Below are 12583 nucleotides of genomic sequence, written 5' to 3'. Positions count from 1 at the left end.
CTATGTACCCACATAAAACATGTTTTGCCTTTTTTTCTTGCTACATATTGAAATATTAGCCATTGCTTTAACAGCAGTTTCTACATATCTTGCTAATTCTCATGTCAGTGGTACAACTAAAATGTGGTTGACAGTATTGGTTTTTAAGATGTGTTGGCAAGCAGATGTTCTTCCAAGCTTCCATTTATAGTTGGTTGATACCCAGGCGAGTATTACTGTTGCATTGCCAGATGTGTTCAGATGGCCTGGACTGTCAAAGGACAGGAAGATGGTGTTTAGCTGTTCTTCAAAAGTTCTTTAACACTCTGTAACCTTTTATACGGGGGAGGGGGGGGGGGGGAGTCTATAGTAATGTCACCTATGTTATTTGGTGCTTTACCAATTTAGCGGTGCTTGGAAAGAAATTTGCATAACTATGGTTTGTGCCACTGTATTAGTGTTGAAGGGGAGCATAAGAACAGGAGAATGCAAGTGGAAACAGACCTCTGAGGAAAACAGCTTATGAAATGAGTTCTTATGTGAAGACAGGACTTCAGTTAGGGTGAATTTGGTTGAACCCTAGAGAAGTTGTTCTGCTTACAAAATGAAGTAGTACTTTTAGAGCTTTCCTATCAAATAAGTAACCACGGAAAAGCTTTGTGTAAAAGCATTGCAATATTCTCTGGGAAAGCTATGGTTTTCCTCACAAGGGAAATTGGACCAGTTTTGTACAACAGTCTGTAAACTTGTTTTATGGTGTTTTGTTAGCGGCACTATGAAATTCTATTTTTAGACCAGTTTACTAGGGCTGAGGCCTAGCGAACTTTGGAAGAGTCTCCTCTCGCTTAAGCTGTCTTAAAGTAAAATGACTAATTTAACATAACGATTGTATGCATCCTTTTGCAGGGAGAAAACACCCACACCAAAACTAACCTACTCTGTACGCTTCAAAAATGTATATTTCATCTGATCTCTCTATATACATATACAAATATTTTGTAAAGAGAATGCATCTGATATGTATTTTATGCATTTCAGTGGGGCAGTTCATTTTAGTTGATCTGTGTTTGTTGAATAGAAAAGAATCCTAGAATTAAGGTTAGACTCAAATGTATGACTTTTGAGTAGCTAGGGTTGTTTCAGGTGTTTGCTGCTCTTGACCCAATTCGTTAACCAGGGTCTTGGTTTTGAATTCCAGTCATCATTGTAAATGGTAACTGAGTATATAGCATTTTCTTCATGCTGTGTGAATTCTGACATAAAACCATGAGTTTATTTTTGTTGTTTGTTTGTTTTTTAAATAATGGTTTATTTTAAATTTTAGAACTTCTTGGCAATGGTCTTCAAAACTTAGTGGTAACCAAAAGCTTGGTGCCTCAGTCTATTCAGGTAGAATTCCCTCTGGTTAGTTTTTCCAACAGAGGAAGGTAATGGGCAAGCATAATGATGTCTGTATCTACATGTAAACCTATCTACATTTTACAAACCCACAGTTAGGGACTTTCACCACTGCTAATTAAACAGGAAGCTCTAGGAACTGCACACAGGCAGTGTGCACCCAAACATGTAAGAGTACCAAGCAAATCAGAAAGGTGCCTAATGGGACTTATAAAAGATTGTAAATAATGTAATGAGAAGGTGCACACTACTCAACTTCAAGTGGGAATTATGCACCCTAATTAAGTTTGTGAATCCTGCTAGGCCTCTTTCTGAGTGCTCAGAGTCTTAACTACTTCTTTAAATGTAACTTAGGCCTATCAGTGTGTTTAGGAACCCAGCCTTGCCTGGTTTTGTAAATGTTAGCTTGTGTGGTAGGATAAAACAATTGTGCATTCTCAGAAGCTGCCTGTTGAGTCTTTTAAGGCCTGTTATTATCACTGTTTCACTATTGATTCTTGGGAGGGAAAATGTCAAGTTAGAAAAATAAAAGCAGCTGTAGTAACATTTTAAATTGGAGGAAACAATCATGTTGCATGTGTCTTTTTTTTTCTAAGTTCACAGAATGGGCAATAAAAATATATCATCCATTGAGATATGGTGTATTCTTATAAACCAGTACTGTCTTGTAATTCTGTGTACTGAAACTGGTCGTTTCTTTTATGTGATATTTTGGTCTTGTTTCTTTTATATGTGATAAAGTTTCTGATTACCAGCAATCAATAAAGTAGCTTTGGTTATTTGGCACTTCTGAAAGATTTTTAAGATAGACATCCAAATTCTATTTTGGTAAAATTGACTTAATTAGTTGAATTTATTAATATGGGCAGAAAGCTTTACTATTAAATTGGCTCTGAGAAGCAAAAGCCCCAGTTCTGCAAGTGAGTGCCTACTTGAACAAATTGTTATAAAAATTAAAAGCTTATGTATAAGATCCTAAATGATGGATAAAGAAGAAACTGTATGTTTAGTAGTATTTTCTCAACTGTTTTAGCAAGCTTTTACTTAATATCAACATAAGACATTGTTAGCATATGTCTCTTAATATTAAATTGTCCCTTAGTTTCAGCTGCCAGATTGGTTATCCCTCTGCACTACTTGCATTGGTGTGGCAAAACAGTAAAAACAGTTCATTGTTATAACCTGACTTCCTGGACAGAAGTACACTACTTGTCCTTCCCATCTGTCTAAATGGAATCATTCATGGACTTTCATTGCTTGTGTGGCGTAGGTGTACAGAAAAAAGTGAAAATATGACAATATGAAGGGAGGTAGAGAGTACTTCTGCCTCTCGTTGTCATATTGCTAGACTTCTTGAGAGCCACTATGAGATACCAGTATTTGCATCTGATAGGTATTTTTATCTGGAACCATAGGAAGAAGGGTTGAGTTGTTGGCTTTGCTGCTTGTAGTTTTTCTCCCGTTCTGAAGACGAGCTACAAATCCACAGGAGTTTACAGAGCTGTGTCAGCTTCTCTTGCCATTTCCTATATTGTGAAATTACTTTTAGAAGATGCCTAAAGAAGGAGCTGTACTGCAGCAGTTACGCTGCACTTGTGAGTGGGCAACCTCAAAAGCCCAGTGCTTTAGACTGCTCTCCACTGGGTATCATGCAGCAGTGACAGCTCTCACAATGGATTGCTCAAATCTCAAGGTATTTGGATTTGTTCTGAAAACATCATTTTCTAGAACTTGCTCCCATTCAATTCTAGTCTTTCAAGCAGAAAAACGTTGGAAAGCACAAATACTGAAGTCTGAGAAATGGAAAGCAAACTACATAAAAAGCCCTTACAAAAACAAGCCCAACAGAAATGTTTTTTATCGTCACTTTTTTTTTTTTTTTTTTTTCTTTTTTAAACTAAGGCTGTTTTGGAGCCTGTTTTGGAGCCTGCTTATAGCTTTGGAATGTTTGTTCTGCACTGAGAGGGAGGGTGAGCAACTATTTATTTTAGCAATCTTTTGTAAATTCCATAGTAGGAACTGTCTGGCGCACATACAGAAAATAAAATGCTAAATTAACTGTTTATCATGCAGAAGGTGATGTCCTCAAAAGTTAGAATTTAAATTTTTCTGTGAAAATTCAAACATCCCTATACTGTGTTTTCAAACTCAGTTCTCCAAAACACTCAGCATGTTTTGCTGATGTGGATGTAGGAAGAAGAGGGAGAGAAAACAGCTCTTAAAATATATTTATAAATTCTCCATTTTAAACTATATGACTTGTATTTCCATAACACTTGTGGTTCAGGTCTTTGCACTCTCTATGCCAAAATTGATGTGCAGGATTATTTACCTTTTAGAGATTTATTTCATTTGAAAAGGGCTGTGTGCATTCAGAGTAAATATGCATTTGTTTCCCATGAATGCAAACAGCTGTGTCAGTGGAAACTTCCCAAATATAGATACACAGTAAGGTATCCATTCACAGGTTAAAATAACTGCAACAGTAAATGAGTAAAGTCCCTTTTACACAAATATATGTTTTTTATGGCATTTTAATGCCTCTATTTTTTTTATTTTTTTTTTTAATGTTGACAAATAACTGCCCACTGAGAACTTTAAGGGTTATTTTAAAAAGAAAGCACTTTGGTCAAATAGAAAAAAATGTTGCTCTTACAGGCCTGACTCAGCATGCAGTAGTATTAGTTGGAATATTTATTGAACCATGTACTGTGCCGTACGCAAGCATGTAGGATCTTTAAGAAAGAAGCAGTTCTAGTAACTCTGTCAGGATATTTTGTCAGACTTGCAAAGCATGTAATCAGTCAATTCTGCTATTAAACAAACATCTGTTAAAACTCTGCTTTAGTTATAGTAGATATAGTTATATAGAACACCTATATTTATAGGTATAAGAAAGATTGGTGTTTGTAAGTTCCTTTGGAAAGGTTTCTCGTATCTATTCTCTGTTACTTCACAAGCTGGATGTAATGATTGCATGGGTTTTTAGTCTCGTATCTTCAACTTCTGCCAGAGCTATGGAGAAGAGTGTGTCTGCTTATCAGTCTTCAGATGAATTGGAGACTTTTATAAAACATGCTGTCTTGTTTGTTTCCTCATTGCTGATCCGCGTCCAAGGTCATATTGATATTTTATACTAAGTCATTGTTGCTGTAGCATAGGTATTATTTCTAGGCTGAAGTGCACTCATTGACTGTTTTATTGACATGCTTTGGCAGTGGTTTTTATGTCTATTTTAGTGCTTATAAAATTTTGTGAGTGAAATTTTCTGAATGATTTCAGAAATATTCAAGAGCTAGCTGATTGAGGTCCAAAGGCAGTCTGAACATTTAAAACATAAGTAATGCAATGACACAATGATTCAATTTATAAACTGGGATAGCAGATGGCCATCAAATGGGTAAGAGGTAAATTGCCTGAGGAATGATTAAAAACATTTTCAACAAACTCAGTTTTATATAGACTGAAAGGCAGATGCTGCTATATTTAAAAGCTTGTGACCTCCTTGCTGCATTTGTCATTGTAGATTTCTTCTTTCTTTGGAATTATTGGCTTGCGTTTGACACAAATGTCTATAGCTACTTATCGTAGCTCTCTACCACTTACAAATTAAGTTCTATTTCCAATATGTCAGTATTAAATCAGTAACTGTAGAATGACTTGCAAAATGACCTTGACAGATTTTTTTGTTCTATTTATTATAGGCAACATGTAATAAAAAAAATTAAGAACTATTTAAAACTTTTCCTGCACAGTATGTCTAATCAGTTGTGACGATTTATTGATGTCAGATGCCCAAATTCACCTTATACAGTTGTCTTCCTGTACAATTGCAGATTCTTCACTTTAGGGTGGGCAGTCAGATTCCAATAAAATGCCACAGCTTATGCAGGAGGTGGTAGGTACTGCAGAAATCAGCTTGTTGTTAAGTTCTCAGTTATGTCTACAAACTGCATAGTCACAGAAGATTATGTCTTCAAGTATGTTCATCTATTCAGATTCATCTGCTTGTAAGACTTAAATTTCACAGGATGAAGAACTGAAGGTGATATTTTACAATAAAACCTGATAGATGAAGTGATTGCAGTATTTCATTAATACAAATGATTTTGTTTAGGTTATTTGGCCTTCTGCATTGAAATATCCACCAATGTCCTTAGACTTCAGACTATGTCAGGTTATGCATTTAACATTTAAGTAAAAAATATGAATTTAGAAGAGATTTCCCAGTTCTTTAACTCATTTACCTGAAGGCTGTCAGTTTGGCAGGTACAGATATTGCTGACAGACATATGTTACAGCAGAACCAGAGCAGATGTTCTTCAGGAAAAAAGGAAAGTAGTGTCAGTAAAAGCAGAGTATGCTTCTCAATGTCACTTTTGTGTCTCATGGTTGATAAATCTTTAACATTGAGACAGCTTGTTAATCAGAATATCCACAGGATTTATTATAGGCATCCAGCTTTGGTAGAACCACTGCAGCAAGTAAAATTGTATTTCTGTTCCATGTGTGACATCCTTTTCCAAAGCTCTGTTAACAGAAAATACCCACGGGTTGAAAACTGTCTCTACATTCTTAATGTTTGTCAGAACTTTTCCTTAGATTATTTATTTGTCATCATTATCATCATTAATTATGCCTGTTATGTTAAATGGACACTGAAAATGAGGTTTGGTTGTGCTATTTACTGTCTGAAGACAGAACAGCAGGAGGTATTTTTGTCCAGAGATCTCCAAGTCTGAATGATGTGCATCCAGGAACAAGAGTTTTTGTTTGGTTGTTTCAGCAAGTGAAGAAGGGAGTTCTCTTTCATTAATGCCTTCTTTTGCAAATACACTTTTGACAGTGTATTATTATTGTTATTAAAATCATTATTATTATTATTATCACCATCATCATCTTTGATCATTGCTGTTCTGGGACTAGGCCAAGTCATGGTGCTGTTGAAAGAGAAGCTTTTGGAAAGTGCTGGCAACTCAGCCTTGCTCTCAACCATGGGCCTTCAGGTGCTGGCACTGCATTTGGTTGTCTTCTCCTAGAGTTGCAAGTCTCTACTAGTGCGGTTTGGGGGGAGAATCCATACATCCATTCAGCTTCTTCTGTGATTTAATTGTTTTTTTTTTTTGTTTTGTTTTTTTTTTACTTGTTCTCCACCATCCTTACTGGAGCTGTTGTGCAGTTTCACAGAAGGCTGACTGTGCCTTGCTGCTGAGAAACTGTGCAGTGCTCATGGATCTCCTCAGGCCCTAAGGCTGGCCATTGCACTCACGGCTCATCTTGTACAGCCCTTTGCTATCTCGGCATCTGCGGGTAAAGCCAGAGAGGGAAATCAACTGTGATTTGTGTGCTCCACACCAAGATGTATTAGTGGCTGAGGTGTACTATGTGGAAGGGAATACCTGAAAAATGACGTATTTACATCCTTTTAATTGCCGCTGACAGGAGTGGGTTGTCACAAGGGATGCTGCTGCTACCACCAGCTGTGCACTAGTGTTTCCCTTGTAAAGCTCTGTAAAGTTCAGATACTGACCAAAGAAACTTTACCAAAATCCTGTGAACTCTGAGATGGCAACTCCCATGAACTTGTTCCTTCCCTACTTCAGTACTTACTGGTTGTTATTCTAGCCAGTTATTTCCGTCACTTACCTGGATTGAATGACTGTACATCAAAGGTAGTGATGTGTTTACACAGAACACTTTGCATTAAGTTTTGACATGTTTTGTTTGTATTTTGTGAGCTTTGCTTTAAAATACGAACTCCAACAGGTTCATGGGGCAGACAATAAAATAGTTTCTAGTAGCTACCAGTTGCTGCATTGAGAAGCCTGTGAAGGAATGCTTGCATTTGTTCTGAATTTCTCTTACATTCCTAGATAGTTAAATCTCAGCAGAATACTTTTCCACTAAGGTGGAGAGCAGCTTACCTCCTTGAAATACTAGAAACATTTTTCTCTTTCTTTCTTTCTTTCTTTCTTTTTACCTCATTTCTGAATTGATTTTTTAATGAGAATGGAAGGACAACCTACTTTTTAATAACCCGTAACCCCTGTGCTTTTGGTAAACACATAAAGAAGAATTGCAAAGTCACTTAATAGCTTCACTGCAGAGACCTTTATATCTTCTATTTTGCAATCCAAAATTTGATCAAGCATCCAACACACATGTCCTTACTTTCCTCCATACTTTAATGTCTAAGAGGAAGGTGATGTATTGGAAGCAGCTTGGGAAGAGCCAGAAGAGGCTAATGGCTACCCCTATGGAGTCTGCAAGCAAAGGCAGGCTCTGAGCCCTTACAAGCCTCTGCAGCTTCTGTGATGCTGTAGGTGGAGTGGAGAGAGTTGTACAGATAGATCTGCTGTGGCATTGGGGGAAGGCAGTTTTCCTGCTCCAGGGAAAAATTGTTAAGTGTCTGAGAAGTAAGGTTGCTGCTTGATGCTTGGGAAGTTGTTCACCTAAATTCAGCAAACCACGTGAACTTTTCACTTTTAGACTTGAGGCTGTGGCTTTTTCTGGAGTTAAAATAATCTAAAACTATCTGAAAAGGACAGTGCTGAATTGGCAGTGCTAATGAATGGTGTCTTTCTTCAGTTGCTTGACTTGGGTAGGTTTATAGGTTAGAGCTCTTCTACACATGCAGCTCCCCCTGCAAGTTCTGAGGAACATTGTGTGCTCAGGAGCATAAGGTTTGTAGTGACCTTATAGTCATTTTCTCCCTTTTTGATGTAAAGCAAAATATACAACCAGAGAAACCAGACACACACCTGTTGCACTCTTCTGTTCAGTCCCAGTAAACAGAACTCTGCTTCTTCGAAAGGCCTGATCTGACGTTTTTATTCATAGCTTGGGTAAAGCTAGGATACTATGTTTTCAGTTTTCCTCATGTAGACTTGCTTATTTTACAGAACAAGAGCAACCAGCAATGTGCAAGCCAGCTTTAAATGTAACCAGAATCTTTGTTTTCAAAATTCATTATACAGTGTGTCAACTGAGAACCTATTTCCTTTGAAGCTTTGGTTTTATGTCAGTAGGGTTTAGGGATTTTTTTTTTCCCATTCAGCTGTTCATGTTTTCAACACCAAAAGATCAAAACTTATTCAAACCACAAGTGGGTAAAAAGGGTAAAACCAAAGAAATAAAAGAAGCTTAAATTCTGATTTGCAAAGTTTTCTGCTTCTGCTGCACCTTCATTTTCTCCTCTTAGGAGGGATAATTCAAAATTATTACTAATAAATCTTTTCTCTTGGGTCTTATTTGGTTTAATTTTAAAATACCTCTGTGTTAAAGTATGAAAGCTTATCTCAAAAATATATTTTTTTCTAGGTTTCTTTCTTCCTTTCTCTTCTTGGGGATATTTGGATATTTTGTGACTATCTCTACAACTGTAAGAAAGCTTTGTCCATCCAGATCCTGAGCTTCTAGTCTGTTGTTCTAAAACAAGAACAGCTGGGTTGTTTGAGATTTTTATTGCTTGTTAATCACTAAATTTTAGCCAAGGAGAATATTACAACCATTATAAATGAAATGTATACATTTACACTAAAATAGAAAGGTTATGATTCTCAACTAGACTTTTTTTTTTTTTTTTTTTTAACAGAAATAAACAGCTTTAATTTTTTCTAACAGATCTGGGAAAACAGAATAGTATTTAATATTAGTAGATATCTGTAATTTCTCCAACTCCTGTGCATAATTACTTGTTGATGGTGTAGGTGATGCATTTCTCCTGAGACAAACAAAATTAACATGCTATCAAATCTGTTAGTGTGGCATCTAAAAGCAGGTACTTGTGTATTGTTACCCAAATGACAATAACTGAAAAGCCTTAGAACCAAAGGAGGAACAGTGAAATAATAGCATGACAGTACACATGAAGTTCTTTGCACATGGGAGATTGTTGACTTCAGTAATGGCATAGGCATTTAGTTGGGAAAATGCACCTTGCAGGCTAACTGATCAAAGCCAGGTCTCTTTAAAGGCATTAATACAAATACAGATCAGTACCTGGTGACAATTCAGTCTGTTGATGCACCATAATCCTAAATCCTGCTCAGTGAATAGGTTTGCCAACGGGTGCTTATGCAATTTTTGTGGCAAATGCCTTCCCAACGAACATCTCTCCATGGATCTATAGCCATCCCTTGGATTGAATCCAGCTAGCTGATGGAACATCTGGTAAGCATTGTGTTTGTAATAAGCCCTTACTGTATAAAGCTGGCTCGAGTTTTTCAGGCAAAGATCAATGACCTTTCTTGGCAGGCTTCTAGCTCTTTGCCAAAACAAGTGCTTCACAGGGAGCAAGACGCTGGTAGAAGATTTGGTTTAAAGGCGCCTTTGTATTGTACTATAAGAGTTTGTACTTGTTTAAAGAAAATTGCATTAGACTGAAATAGAAAAATAATGAAATTCATATACATATCTTGTTTCAAATTGCTGTCTCTCTTTTCACCATTTATGTAGTACATGCTCTGATTTCCATATGTGTTGTTTTTTTTCCTAACAAAATTATTCAAGGCCTTTGGAATAGCTATGTTTAATATCACCATTACATATGCTTAGGATGTTTTTGAAGAAAATGTGAAAAGTACCAGATTGAAAACTATAGTGGTGTTTTTGTACATAAGGGAAACACCAACCAGTAATAAAATTTGGAATAGAAATATATAATTTTTGAAGTCTGTATTTGGCTAGCCATTTCATAAGACACAGTAAGTATAGATTAATCTTTCACTCATTGCATAACGTGATATATGATGTGAAAAATGTGTTAATATAGTTTATGTGTGTGTTTTTCTTTTGTAGTTTCTGGTTTTGTTTCACTGCACTTCATAAAATACCTAGCCTATACTCTGTTATGATTTGCTTATTTTCTTGCTCTACATTGTTGTTATTATTGCAGTAGTATTCTGTGAATCACTCTGTTCATTTTCACCCACTTGCCCCCTAATAATACTCAATTCTGTTTGTTGTTAGTGTCATTGAGAAAAATGTCAGAGTATAGTCCCTTTTGATTAATTGATCAGGGGCTGAACAGATACGGTAATGCACAAGTTAAAGACAAATTCTAGCTCTGTTCCTGGCCTTTCCATTTACCGGTGAGGTTGTGAAAGCTTTGGGAATGTTAATGTCTTTTCTGAACATCATTAGCCAAATGTTTGCTGTCTTTGACATAGCCTAAAAATCTACTTCTGTTGTTAAAATATGAGTTCTACAGTAATGTAAACATATGGAGTCTCAAAAACAATTTATTTTTTGAGTATAGTCTTGAAAGGTTAAAATATTTATGAGTACAGCTGGAAACAGAGAAGTGAATTTAGGAAAGTTTCTTTTTAATAGAGGCTCAAAATCTGCGTACAGTTGCATATTTGTTCCATGAACCCATTGCAAATAAGTATAAAAGAAAGTATGGTAATATATTAAGTGGTGGTAAAACATTTTTTAGGTTTTAAAAGCTATTTAAAAGAATCAATCATTCAGCTGGAAAGTAACATCATTATTTCTTAGGTAATAGACTGAATTTCAAACTCTTAGACTTTTTAAAAATAATAAGCAGATGTACTAAAAAGACAGGCGCATTAACTGTGCTAGTTTGCCACAGGATCTTAAATCATTTCAGTCTTTTTGCACTTTATATTTAGGGAGAGTGAATAATACTTAAAAGCCATGGTGCGTAATTTGGAATTTAATTCAAGATAAAGCATCTGAAGAAAGATAATACAATCTTTATTCTGTAAATCAGCAACATTTATACTTGCTCTTGCTCTTGTTTTGGGAGAATACTCATGAAGTAGAGTGAGAGTCCTGATAATTAGAGATGAAAATGAGAGTAACTACAAAAACACTACTCATGGAAAAACCTTGTCTATTGAATGTCGCCACCATCAAGAGGGACTCTTGGTCAGTTTTATTACTGGACACTTGGTACCATTGCATATGTGTACTTCTTTCTCCTTTTCAGTAGTAATCCTGTCTGTGCTGTGGGGGAATAGAACTATCATTTGAGTACTTCATAAGCAAGCTAGGTTAAATAAAGCAAGCTAGGTAGGTTAAATACATAACTAAAAATATTTTACATTAAAAGTAGGTAAAAGAGCTGCAGATAAAAGAGCAGTAATTCTGGCATTGGTCAGAAGCTTTGTTGCCTGGTTCTGCATATTACATTTGCATAGTCAGAAACCTTTTTCTTATTTTTGTAACAGCAGCTGAGCTCATAATTTGGTAGGCTCCGTCTGATGGATCTTCAAGGCGTATGGTTTGCTAAATGTGGATTGTGTAATGCCAAATTCGAATGCATTGGAACATCATTATCCCAGACTACAGTGGTTGTGGGTTTTGTTGTTTGTTTGTTTGTTTTTTTCCTTTAGATTTTTCTAACCATAACATGTTCCTGGAAATGCTTCTGCCAAGTGCTCATTGGTAGGAATGCTGTCTTTATTCTTGTAGTACCATCAGAATGCAGTATGATTTTATATACTTGCAAATGTTGCTTGTTTCTCCTTCCTCAGACCTCCTCACCTTCCTGCTCATGTAATTTGTCTGAAAGAATAGAAATGCTCTGGTAAATGGTTGTTGTCTGTAATATGAGTTATTAGAATTATGAGGTAAAGCTTTCAGTGCAGTTTGTTTTCAATTGGTTCCTTTATCCCTTCAGAGTTTGTTCTTTCTTTTCCCTGCTACAGCCTTTTCATTGACGCTTTATACCTGTGAAGGAAAAAATAATAATGTTTTGCCACTGTGAAAAGCAGTCTCTGCACATAAAAATGACTGAATAGAGCATCTGTGTGTTACTTGGAAGTTTAGTTGTTTTGTTTTTCTAAGAAAACTTAAGAGAAAGCAAGATGCAAAGCTAGACAAGGAAGATCAAGTCCTTTCTTTGTCTCTGTGGATTTTTGTAGTGACTGTACTAAGGAAAGTACTGCAAGCTGTGACTGAAACAGAGGTAAATACTCTGCTTTAAATCTTGCCCAGTCCTTTGTCTGTTTTTCTTGCTATGACTTTGTTTGATTTCATTACTTCTGCCAGTCTTCTCCTTAATATTTTCTCCTTTAAAATTAACTGTGTCTGATATCAGGAATAAAGTAAAACAGGTTTTAATCTCCAGAAACAACTGGCTGATAAGTTGCAGTTGCAGCCATTGCATGTAGTATAGGTCCTAAATTTCCCCCAGCGCACTCTAAGCTTAACCATTACTAAATAGCGAAACAGCATC

At 36.1% G+C, this 12583-nt stretch overlaps 1 protein-coding gene across 2 annotated transcripts in view; it reads left to right on the top strand.

Annotated features, from left to right (window-relative positions):
• The window catches only part of PRKCE (protein kinase C epsilon), a 294416-nt gene that overhangs the window by 102100 nt on the left and 179733 nt on the right, over positions 1 to 12583 (top strand). The gene's annotated exons all lie outside the window — the stretch shown is intronic.

The sequence above is a fragment of the Oxyura jamaicensis genome, chromosome 3, assembly GCF_011077185.1.
Source record: "Oxyura jamaicensis isolate SHBP4307 breed ruddy duck chromosome 3, BPBGC_Ojam_1.0, whole genome shotgun sequence".
Classification (NCBI taxonomy): Eukaryota; Metazoa; Chordata; class Aves; order Anseriformes; family Anatidae; genus Oxyura; species Oxyura jamaicensis.
The sequence above is the reverse complement of the archived record's forward strand: the minus strand, read 5'-3'. Positions and strand labels throughout refer to the sequence as shown.